Source organism: Schistocerca serialis, chromosome 3 (genome assembly GCF_023864345.2).
Source record: "Schistocerca serialis cubense isolate TAMUIC-IGC-003099 chromosome 3, iqSchSeri2.2, whole genome shotgun sequence".
Lineage (NCBI taxonomy): Eukaryota > Metazoa > Arthropoda > Insecta > Orthoptera > Acrididae > Schistocerca > Schistocerca serialis.
Window position 1 is genome coordinate 351120056 of NC_064640.1, and position 13303 is coordinate 351133358.

Genomic DNA, 13303 nt, shown 5'->3' on the forward strand with positions numbered 1-13303 from the left:
CTGCTTATTCTTTGGAATAAGCTAATATTGTTAATAACAATTGACAGGAAGGAATATATATATTGAGAGGCCAATGTAAAAACACCCAGACTCGTGAACAGGGGTCGACAAGAGATTCGTGAACTTACACTACTTACTGCCGGAATCGCCCGTTTCTGAGCCAAAAATATCGTTTTAGAATGGGAAGAGTTACCCCAAAATATAATACCATACGACATAAGCGAATGAAAATAAGCAAAGTAGACTAGTTTTTGTGTCGAACGATCACTCACTTCAGATACCGTTCGAATAGTAAAAATGTCAGTATTAAGACTTTGAACAAGATCCTGAATGTGGGCTTTCCACGACAGCTTACTATCTATCTCAACACCTAGAAATTTGAACTGTTCAGTTTCTCTAATCATATGCCCGTTCTGTGAAATTAAAACGTCAGGTTTTGTTGAATTGTGTGTTAGAAACTGTAAAAACTAAGTCTTACTGTGATTTATCGTTAGTTTATTTTGGACAATCCATGAACTTAGGTCATGGACTGCACTATTTGAAACCGAGCCAATGTTGCGCACAACATCCTTTACTACCAAGCTAGTGTCATCAGCAAATAGAAATATTTTAGTTACCCGTAATACTAGAAGGCATATCATTTATATAAAGAAGAAACAGGAGTCGTCCAACACTGATCCCTGGTGCACCCCTCACTTGACAGTACCCCACTCAGACCCTACATCACAACCGTTATCAATAATGACCTTTTGCTGCCTGTTGCTAAAGTAAGAGGTAAACCAATTGTGGGCTACTCCCCGTATTCCGTAATGGTCCAACTTCTGGAGCAATATTTTGTGATCAAGATAATCAAATGCCTTAGTTAAATCAAAAAATATGCCAATCGTTCGAAACCTTTTGTTTAGCCCATACAGTACCTCACAGAGAAAAGAGAATATAGCATTTTCAGTTGTTAAACGACTTCTAAAGCCGAACTGTACATTTGATAGCAAATAATGTGATATGAAATGATAAATTATCCTTACATACACAGACTATTCAATACCTTTTGCAAACACTGATGGCATAGAAATAGGTCTAAAATTATCTACATTATCCCTTTCCCCCTTCTTATAAAGCGGCTTTACTACTGAGTACTTCAATCGCTCAGGAAACTGACCATTCCTAAAGGAAAAATACAAATATGGCTAAATACTGGGTTAACATGTGCAGCACAGTGCTTTAATATTCTGCTAGACACTCCATCATAACCATGAGAGTCCCTAGTCTTAAGTGATTTAATTATTGACTCAATCTCCCTCTTCTCTGTATCACAGAGGAGTATTTCAGACATCAATCTCGGAAAGGCGTTTGCCAAGAAAGTTACATGATTTCCTGTAGAAACTAAATTTTTATCTAATTCACCAGCAATGCTCAGAAAATGATTGTTAAATACTGTATATATATCTGATTTATCAGTAACATAAATATTTTTATTATGAACTGACTTCATATCATCGACCTTATGCTGCTGACCAGACACTTCCTTTACAACTGACCATATGGTTTTAATTTTATCCTGTGAATTAGCTATTCTATTTGCATACCACATACTCTTTGCCTTCCTAATAACAATTTAAGCACCTTACAATACTGTTCGTGGTGGGCTACTATAGCTTGATTGTGACTACTTCTAATATTTTGATATAATTCCCCCTTTGTTCTACAAGATACCCTTATCCTACTATTCAGCCACCCGAGCAGCCTCTTACTGCTGGTACCCCGTTTAGAATGTTCTAATGGAAAGTAACTCTCAAAGAGCATGAGAAATGTATTACGGAAAGCATTGTATTTATCATCTATGTTATCAGCACTATAAACATCCTGCCACTCTTGTTCCTTGACAAGGTTTAAACAACTCTCCATTGCCGTTGGATTAACTTTCCTACATAGTTTGTAATTAAATATGACACTGGTTTGCATGCAAAAGCCTTTTAGTGTTAAAAGTTGTGCATCATGGTCAGAAAGGCCATTCACGCTTTTACTAACAGAATGCCCATCTAGCAATGAAGAATGAATAAAAATATTGTCTGTGGCTGTGCTACTGTTCCCCTACGCCCTAGCGGGAAAGACCACAGTCTGCATCAGATCATATGAATTTAGGAGATCTACCAAATTCCTTTTTCTTGCACCATCATATACAAAATTAATATTGAAGTCATAACTAATTTCTGGTACTTCCTACAAAGTGAATCAAGAACCTTCTCTAGCTTGAGCAGAAATCCTCTGAAGTGAGAGTTAGGGGACCTATAAACAACAACAATTAGAAGTTTAGTTTCACTAAATTCAACTGCCCTTCCACACCATTCAAATAACTGTTCAGTGCAGTATCGTGATACATCTATATACTCAAATGGAATACTGTCTTTTATGTACATAACCCCCCCCCCCCCCCCGCAAGGAACTGCTTGAGGAACAGACAGCTAATCTGTATCCTGGTAAAGGAAGCCTCTGAAATGTCAAATTATTTAAGTGGTGCTCTGATACACCAATAATTTCAGAGTCATCATCTATAAGTAGTTCACTAACTTTATCTCTAATACCTCTTATATTTTGATGAAAGATGCCAATTCCTTCTCTACTTGGAAACATTACATCCTCGGAAGGTGAGCTCTTAGTTAGAGGGACTTCCTTTAAGCAGGTATACCTATCAGCTGACTTCAGTGTGAAGACGGTGCAGCTCTAACGACAACTACTTCAGGAATTTATCCATGAGTGACCCCAACACCACCACCACCCACTACACTCTCACCTGTAAGCTTAAACAGCCTTCCCTTCCCATACCTATTGCAGTGCAGGCCATGCCTAGTGAAATCCGATCTACTGATAGACCCAAATGGCACCACTGAGATGTCGTAACTGCCGTCTGCTGTGCAGCGAGCTATGTTAATTTAAATATTAACTGTATTTTTCTTTCTTGTCACTTCTTCTTCTGCGTGTTTTTGCTTTTAGGAAGCTTTCATGGTCGAGTGCTAGTCATAATGTTCCATAGATTTCGTGTTTGTTTTGAATACAGTCCAGAGACAGGTAGCGCTATTTTCATTGTTTTCTACAAGAAGTGTCTAGTAACCACAGTTTAGTCAACTATCAGCCGCTTTTTGTGAATTAGCAGTCTAGTTAAAAGCTTATTAACTCTCTACAGTAAATTGATTTCTTAGGATGGATAGGATGTGTGACTGCTGTGTACGGACGCAGGAAGGGCTGGCCACTGTTCGAAACTGGCCGCGGTCAGCCGTCTTCAGGCTGCTGCCTCGGAGTGTAGCAGCAGTGGGGAGTCTGGTGCATCGCATGGTACACCCCAGGTGTTACATGCTTCACCCACTGTCCCTGCTGACGAGACATCTTCGCGGGTACCGGGCGCGGTTGGGCCACCCTCTCCCCAAGGGGAGTGGCGGGTTCAGTGGCGTTCGCGACGCACGAAGCGGAAGGTCAATGTGGAGGCTGGCCGTGTGGCATCGCCCGCTCTGCCTGTGAGTGGACATGTCGCCGCTCCTTCAGCAAGGTCCGAGCAGGCACATGAGGGAAGGGGTTTATTAGTGATTGGGAGCTCCAACGCTAGGCGGGTGATGGAGCCCCTTAGGGAAATAGCGGAAAGGTCGGGGAAGAAGGCCAATGTTCACTCTGTCTGCTTGCCGGGGGGTCTCATCCGAGATGTGGAGGAGGCCCTGCCGGCGGCGATAGAGAGCACTGGGTGCACCCGACTGCAAATTGTTGCTCATGTCGGCACCAATGACTCCTGCCGTCTGGGTTCAGAGGTCATCCTCAGTTCATACAGGCGGTTGGCGGAGTTGGTGAAGGCGGAAAGCCTCGCTCGCGGGGTGGAATCTGAGCTAACTATTTGTAGTATCGTTCCCAGAACCGATCGCGGTCCTCTGGTTTGGAGCCGAGTGGAAGGCTTAAAGCAGAGGTTCAAAAATGGTTCAAATGGCCCTGAGCACTATGGGACTTAACTTCAAAGGTCATCAGTCCCCTAGAACTTAGAACTACTTAAACCTAACTAACCTAAGGACATCACACACATCCATGCCCGAGGCAGGATTCGAACCCGCGACCGTAGCGGTCGCGCGGTTCCAGACTGTAGCGCCTAGAACCGCTCGGCCACCCCGGCCGGCTTAAACCAGAGGCTCAGACGATTCTGCGGAGATCTGGGGTGCAAATTTCTCGACCTCCGCTATCGGGTGGAGAAATGTAGGGTCCCCCTGAATAGGTCAGGCGTGCACTACACGCAGGAAGCGGCTACAAGGGTAGCGGAGTTCGTGTGGAGTGCACATGTGGGTTTTTTAGGTTAGACAAGACGCCTCCTGAGACACGGCAAGGTAGGAGTACGCAAAATGCAACAGGGAATAACAATATTAATGTGCTAATAGTAAACTGCAGGAGCGTCTATAGAAAGGTCCCAGAACTGCTCTCATTAATAAACGGTCACAATGCCCACATAGTACTAGGGACAGAAAGTTGGCTGAAACCAGATGCAAACAGTAATGAAATTTTAAACTCAGATTGGAATGTATACCGCAGAGACAGGGTGGACAGTGAAGGGGGAGGCGTGTTTATAGCGATAAGAAGTGCAATAGTATTGAAAGAAATTGACGGAGATCCGAAATGTGAAATAATTTGGGTGAAGGTCACGGTTAAAGCAGGCTCAGACATGGTAATTGGATGTCTCTATAGGCCCCTTGGCTCAGCAGCTGTTGTGGTTGAGCATCTGAAGGATAATTTGGAAAATATTTCGAGTAGATTTTCCCCGCATGTTATAGTTCTGGGTGGAGATTTTAATTTGCCCGATATAGACTGGGAGACTCAATCGTTCTTAACGGGTGGCAGGGACAAAGAATCCAGTGAAATTTTTTTAAGTGCTTTATCTGAAAACTACCTTGAGCAGTTAAACAGAGAACCGACTCGTGGCGATAACATATTAGACCTTCTGGTGACAAACAGACCCGAACTACATGAACAGTTAACGCAGAACAGGGAATCAGTGATCATAAAGCGGTTACTGCATCGATGATTTCAGCCGTAAATAGAAATTTTAAAAAAGATAGGGAGATTTTTCTGTTTAGCAAAAGTGACAAAAGTCATATTTCAGAGAATCTGACGACTCAACACAAAAGTTTTGTCTCAAGTACAGGTAGTGTTGAGGATCAGTGGACAAAGTTCAAAACCACCGTATAATATGCGTTAGATAAGTATGTGCCAAGCAAGATCGTGAGAGATGGAAAAGAGCCACCGTGGTACAACAACCGAGTTAGAAAACTGCTGCGGAAGCCAAGAGAACTTCACAACAAACATAAACATAGCCAAAGCCTTGCAGACAAACAAAAATTACGCGAAGCGAAATGTAGTGCGAGGAGGGCTATGCTAGAGGTGTTCAATGAATTTGAAAGTAAAGTTCTATGTACTGACTTGGCAGAAAATCCTAAGAAATTTTGGTCTTATGACAAAGCGGTAGGTGGATCAAAACAAAATGTCCAGACACTCTGTGACCAAAATGGTACTGAAACAGAGGATGACAGACTAAAGGCCGAAATACTAAATGAATTTTTCCAAAGCTGTTTCACAGAGGAAGACTGCACTGTAGTTCCTTCTCCAGATTGTCGAACAGATAACAAAATGGTAGATATCGAAATAGACGACAGAGGGATAGAGAAACAATTAAAATCGCTCAAAAGAGGAAAGGCCGCTGGACCTGATGGGATACCAGTTCGATTTTACACAGAGTACGGAAAGGAACTTGCCGCCCCCCCCTCCCCCCCTCTTGCAGCGGTATGCCGTAGGTCTCTAGAAGAGTGTAGCGTTCCAAAGGATTGGAAAAGGGCACAGGTCATCCCCGTTTTCAAGAAGGGACGTCGAACAGATGTGCAGAACTGTAGACCTATATCTCTAATGTCGATCAGTTGTAGAATTTTGGAACACGTATTATGTTCGAGTATAATGGATTTTCTGGAGACTAGAAATCTACTCTGTAGGAATCAGCATGGGTTTCGAAAAAGACGATCGTGTGAAACCCAGCTCGCGCTATTCGTCCACGAGACTCAGAGGGCCGTAGACACGGGTTCCCAGGTAGATGCCGTGTTTGTTGACTTCCGCAAGGTGTTAGATACAGTTCCCCACAGTCGTTTAATGAACAAAGTAAGAGCATATGGACTATGAGACCAATTGTGTGATTGGATTGAAGAGTTCCTAGATAACAGAACGCAGCATGTTATTCTTAATGGAGAGAAGTCTTCCGAAGTAAGAGTGATTTCAGATGTGCCGCAGGGGAGTGCCGTAGGACCGTTGCCATTCACAATATACGTAAATGACCTTGTGGATGACATCGAAAGTTCACTAAGGCTTTTTGCGGATGATGGTGTAGTATATCGAGAAGTTGTAACAATGGAAAATTGTACTGAAATGCAGGAGGATCTGCAGCGAATTGACGCATGGTGTAGGGAATGGCAATTGAATCTCAATGTAGACAAGTGTAATGCGCTGCGAATACATAGAAAGACAGATCCCTTATCATTTAGCTACAAAATAGCAGATCACCAACTGGAAGCAGTTAATTCCATAAATTATCTGGGAGTAGGCATTAGGAGTGATTTAAAATGGAATGATCGTATAAGGTTGATCGTCGGTAAAGCAGATGCCAGACTGAGATTCATTGGAAGAATCCTAAGGAAATGCATTCCGAGAACAAGGAAGTAGGTTACAGTACTCTTGTTCGCCCACTGCTTGAATACTGCTCACCAGTGTGGGATCCGTACCAGATAGGGTTGATAAAAGAGATAAAGAAAATGTAACGGAGAGCAGCGCGCTTCGTTACAGGATCATTTAGTAATCGCGAAAGCGTTACGGAGATGATAGAAAAGTCCAGTGAAAGACTCTGCAGGAGAGACGCTCAGTAGCTCGGTACGGGCTATTGTTAAAGATTCGAGAACATACCTTCCCCGAGGAGTCAAGCAGTATATTGCTCCCTCCTACGCATATCTCGCGAAGAGACCATGAGGATAAAATCAGAGAGATTAGAGCCCACAAAGAGGCATACCGACAATCCTTCTTTCCACGAACATTGTGAGACTGGAATAGAAGGGAGAACCGATAGAGGTATTCAAGGTACCCTCCGCCACACTCCGTCAGGTGGCTTGCGGAGTATAGATGTAGATGTAGATGACCCATGCCCACTGCCATCAGCGCCCTCTGCAGCTCCTTGTTAATGCGCCTAACAGCCGCATTAACGCGAGGCCGATCATGACACTGAAACAGTTGCACGATATGCACAGTAGTGCCTCCAATTTGAGTAGCTATCTTTACCAGGTGACCACAGTAGTAGGGCAACCTTCGCGCCAGGCCACTCTGCATTGTTGCCAAATTTATTCAAGATGATGGCGATGACGTCATCCAAGATGGCGGCACGTAGACTTGGCAACATCGCATGACGTCATCCATGATGGCGGCTTTTGGCGGGAAAATAGGTCAATTGTGTTACATCCACTGACCTCACCTCAAGAAAATATGGCGGGAATTTTGAATTTTGGCGGGAAAATAGTCCAATTGTGCTACGTCCACTAACCTAAGCCTCCAGAAGGAAAAAAATGGCGGCAAGTTTGAATTCCAACATGATAATGCATGCAAAACCGTAATCTCTTTGTTATTCGTTATTATTGATTATCATTTATGAACATTAATTACCATTTATTATTATTTATTATCATTTAATATTATTTATTATCATTTACTATTATTTATTATTATTGACCTGCTTCCACAAGAAAATACTCTCCAAATTCAAATTCCAACACGATAATGGCTGCAAAACTTTACTTTTGTTTATTATTCATTATCATTTATTAACATTCATTATCATTCATTGTCATTTATTATCATTCATTATCATTTATTATCATTCATTATCATTTATTATTATAGACCTACCTCCACTAGAAAATTGCGCCAAATTCAAATTACAACACGATATTCTCTCGAAAACTGTACTTCTATGTATTATTATCGTTTATTACTTATTCAAGATGTCCGAATTTCTCGGTGAGAAAGCTATTCTCCTTACATCCATAACAAAAATCTATCACAAGTTCAAATCCCCAAACCCACAATTGATCACATGTACGTGCTTTCTCCGTCACTTATCTTTTTTTTTCACTGGTAGCCTATCATAATCGCGTCGAATAATAAACTGTACTTATAGTAATGTAATTCACGTCCTTTGATTTTGCAGGGGGGAAGGGACTGAAGTCTTTATTTCAAGCAGTACGGCCAACACTTGTTCTCCAACACAGTCAGCACACACATCTTTGATATCGCAGTGCAGTCACCATGACGCCCGCGCTCCAACTGAATTAGTTCAAATCCTTGCCACCCCCTGGCCAGCGTGCGGAGACACTGCCTGCGCCTGTCACGTGAGTCGGCCGGCCACTAGTGCGGGGGGCGAGCCCAGCGATTGCTCCCACATCGTAAACATGTTTTCGCTGGACACGCTCGAACTCGTCGAGTTTGACGTCACAGCGGCCCCTTGTCCGCTTACCACGTGCATTCGTCGCCTCCACACGTTTCCCGCCAAAATTGTCTCCATCGGAGCTGAATCGCGCAACGGTCGGCTGTTTCCCTGCAACACGTTCGGCACCACGTCCAAAACTGTCGATGCCGGCCTCACACAGCCGTTCGCCACATGTCCTTGTGTGAGCGAGAACGCAGAGCTACACTTTTGGCGGCAAAGTTTGCTCGGCAGCGGAATCCGCAATGAATATATAACAGCACCTTTGAATCGCACTAGAATGCCAGCTAATTGACTCAATCTCGCGTGCTCGTAATAACTGTACAATCGCTGCGCCGCCGCCCCGCTTACGTCACACACCCTCCATACACACGACGGACATAGCCTTCTGTAAATACCTGGAAAATGACTCTTTATTTCAGACATTACGGTCATGCAGGTGTGTCAGAACTGACTTCTCCATGCCCACACAGCGAAACTCCAGAGGGCAGCTGGCGTACGCGCGGTTGGCTGAGCCGCTCCCTGGCCCGCTGACGTCAAGCACACCCCCACGAACAGCGCGCCAGGTAGGCGGCAGCGAGCGGCGCCTGTGGGTCCCACCACAAACGGTCGGCCCCGCCCGCGAGCACTTAACGCCGGACATGATGGAACCTTTCGACCGCGTGCCGTACAAGGGATACGTCTAGCGCCAGAGTTTGACCGACAGCGTGTTTGCTCGTCGCGTGAACGCTCGCTAATTCACTCTCACCACCTCACTATATTAAATAATTCCATTTACAATTTCATATACATATTCGAACGTGTTGAACTCCCTAATTTCAACTACTTTTCGAGGACCGCCACCTCAGCCTCCTCCTAGAAACCAGCGCCAAGTTTCTAATCTGTCAGTAAACAAAGCTCACTTGCGCTTCCGCCACCAACCTAAGAAAATTGTTTCAAATTAAGTCACCAGCACTCAACCTCTCCCAACACGTTTCTGGTAAATGGACTGACCCTGCACGACAACCATGGATGGAGGAACGAATTTACTTTATTTAGGAATGGAGTATATGTATCACGCCGACATTTCCACATCATACAGACCTGCAAAACACTCCTACATAACTCATTTATAATGTTCTACACACACGCTTGCTAATTGTAAACAGCTAAAAAGGAGCAATGTGTAGTGTGCTACAGTGTCATAGGAGGTAAAGACAGGTGCTGCTATGATGTGTCTAGCGTATGGAGGCTGCGCTTTGGAATTATGCTACGTTGATATAAAGCTGACTTTCACCCGCATTCGGTGGTCGCGGCTCGGGATCGTGGTCCTGGACGAACGTATGTCTGTGCTTTGACCGCTGACGAGTGCGTTGACCGCGCCAACTCACGCTTGCGGAAGCCGAGCAGGGGATGTGTGAGGTCTGAAATCAGACGGATGGGTGACTCCATGATCCTGTGGGCAGGGTGCAGAGTGGGGGTACCTGCGCACGTCTGCTGAGTTATTTTGTGAGTGGATCTGCAGGCTCTGCTACGCGTTATTAGGATAGTTTACGAGTACTGACCGTATCTACACATCTGTGTGATGTATTATTTAGTAGCAATTAGCTATAGTGTGTACTGAAATTATTATTGGGTGCGTGTCTGTGGGCTGTGCAACATGGCCCAGGACACATCTGGGATTGGCGTTTTGTGATAGCGTGATAGATACACTGTATGATTAAATAAGTTGTTCGAAAAAAAATAGAGTGTTCTCAATGATTACACGCGCCTGCAGTGCAGATCAGAGTGATTTGGTTTTTCCGTCACCATCTCGTTGCATGCGAGTAGTAAATGTTTTCCCGGCCGCGTTAATCGAGTGTGTCAACGAGCTATGAGCTATTCTGAGAATAGACATGAAGGCAGGTCCAGACCTGAGACGCCGGCGGTATACATGAGAAGAACAATGCAGCTTTCACATGTGTCGGCTGTCACGAGCGCTCGGAAGCTGAACTTGGCTGGAGACTCTGGAATCCCCGCCGACCGCACGCGCTCGCAGCCTGCCTTGGAGTGTAATCTAAGGCGCATAGGTGATATCAATTTCTCCGGTGATAGGTGCGGATGTGACTGTGTTGAGGTCATGTTTGGGGGAGGCCGAGCAGAGACTTTTGGTCGATATGGCGGCTGGTGGTGTTTGGGCGCGTCTGTTGCACTATTATGCGAGCATGTCTGTGCACTGTGCAGTGCTTTATTTGTAGAGTTTAAGAGTACAGAGCTCGTCTGCTGATATTGTGTACTGCATTATTTAAGAGCTGTTTGGTATTGTGTGGTGAAATTAGGAGTTGTTTACGTGTTTGTGGCCTGTGTCAGATGACCACAGTGGGATCAGTGCGGGTGTTTTGTGACAAATATACTCTACGACTAAATAAAAGGGCTCCAAATAAATAGAGTGCAGCCCTTCCTTACTTCCCCGAGCAGCACTGTGATGTCTGAGCTGTTTATGCTCAATAACGGCAATCTGGTCAGAATGTGAGTGAGTAGACAAATAACTGGACAAATTTGTCTGTAGACGAGTTACAGGTCTGGATTGGAATAAATATCTTCATGGGTGTGGTTGTGTTGCCAAGTGTAGTGCACTACTGGAGTTCAGAAACTGCCTTATGCCATCCTTACATATCGAAACCTATGAGAAGTAAAAGTTTCAAAAAGATATGTTGCAAATAAATAAAGTACACTCGTTCCTCCTACCATCAGCCTATGAACTGAAATTATTTCCGAAAATTAGCAGTTGTTTGGGTATTTGGAGGTAAATGTTTGCATTATTTACGAGCAGTTCGCATGTCTGTAGGCTGTGCTATGAGTTATTTTTAACTGTTTACAATTGGCAAACGTGTGTGTAGAACATTATAAATGAATTATGTAGGAGTGTTTTGCAGGTCTGTATGATGTGGGACATGTCGGCGTGATACATATACTCCATTCCTAAATAAAGTAAATTCGTTCCTCCATCCATGGACATAGAGCAGGGTGAGTCCGTGTACCAGAAACGTGTAGGGAGAGGTTGAATGCTGGTGGCCTAGTCTGAAACAATTTTCTTAGGTTGGTGGCAGAAGTGCAAGTGAGCTTTGTTTACTGACAAATTTGAAACTTGACGCTGGTTCCTAGGAGGAGGCTGAGGTGGCGGTCCTCGAAAAATTGTTGAAATTAGGTAGTTGAACACGTTTGAATATGTATATGAAATTTTAAATGGAATTATTTAATATAATGGCGTGGTGAGAGTGAATTAGTGTTCATTCTCGCGATGAGCAAATGCGCTGTTATACGGTCATGGTGGATCCACTGTCGGTCAAACTCTGGCGCTAAATGTATCCTTTGTACGGCACGCAGTCGACAGGTTCCATTGTGTCCGGCGTTAAGTGCTCGCGCGCGCGCCTGACCGTTTGTGGCGGGACGATCAGGCGCCGCTCGCCGCCGCCTACCTGGCGCGCTGTTCATGGGGGTGTGCTTGACGTCAGCGGGCCAGGGAGCGGGCTCAGCCAGCCACGTGTACGCCAGCTGCGCTCTGGAGTTTCGCTGTGTGGGCATGGAGAAGTCAGTTCTGACACACCTGCATGACCGTAATGTCTGAAATGAAGAGTCATTTTCCAGGTATTTACAGAAGGCTATGTCCATCGTGTGTATGGAGGGTGTGTGACGGTGGAGCAGCGATTGTACTGTTATTACCTGCGCGCGAGAGCGAGTCAATTAGCGGGCATTCTAGTGCGGTCCAAAGGTGGGCTTATATAGTCATGGCGGATTCCAGTGTCGAGCAAGCTTTGTGGCCAAAAGTGTAGCACTGCGTTCTCGCTCGCACAGAGACACGTGGCGAACGGCGGTGTGAGGTCGGCATCAACAGGTTTGAACGTGGTGCCGAAAGTGTTGAAGGGAAACGGCCGACCGTTGTGCGATTCAGCTCCGAGGGAGACAATGTTGGTGGGAAACATGTGGAGGCGACGAATGCGCTTGGTGTGCGGACAAGGGGCCGCTGTGACGTCAAACTCGACGAGTTCGAGCGTGTCCAGCAAAAACATGTTTACGACGTGGGAGCAATCGCTGGGCTCGCCCCCCGCACAAGTGGCCGGCCGACTCACGTGACAGGTGTGGGCAGTGTCTCTGCCCACTGGCCAGGGGGTGGCAAGGATTTGAACTAATTCAGTTGGAGCGCGGACATCGTGGTGACTGCACTGCGATATCAAAGATGTGTGTGCTGACTGTGTTGGAGAACAAGTGTTGGCCGTACTGCTTGAAATAAAGACTTCAGTCTCTTCCCCCCTGCAAAATCAAAGGACGTGAATTACATTACTATAAGTACAGTTTATTATTCGACGCGATTATGATAGGCTACCAGTGAAAAAAAAGATAAGTGACGGAGAAAGCTCGTACATGTGATCAATTGTGGGTTTGGGGATTTGAACTTGTGATAGATTTTTGTTATGGATGTAAGGAGAATGGCTTTCTCACCGAGAAAATCGGACATCTTGAATAAATAATAAATGATAATAATACATAGAAGTACAGTTTTCGAGAGAATATCGTGTTGTAATTTGAATTTGGCGCAATTTTCTAGTGGAGGTAGGCCCATAAAAATAAATGATAATGAATGATAATAAAATGATAATGAATGATAATAAATGACAATAAATGATAATGAATAATAAACAAAAGTAAAGTTTTGCAGCCATTATCGTGTTGGAATTTGAATTTGGAGAGTATTTTCTTGTGGAAGCAGGTCAATAATAATAAATAATAGTAAATGATAATAAATAATATTAAATG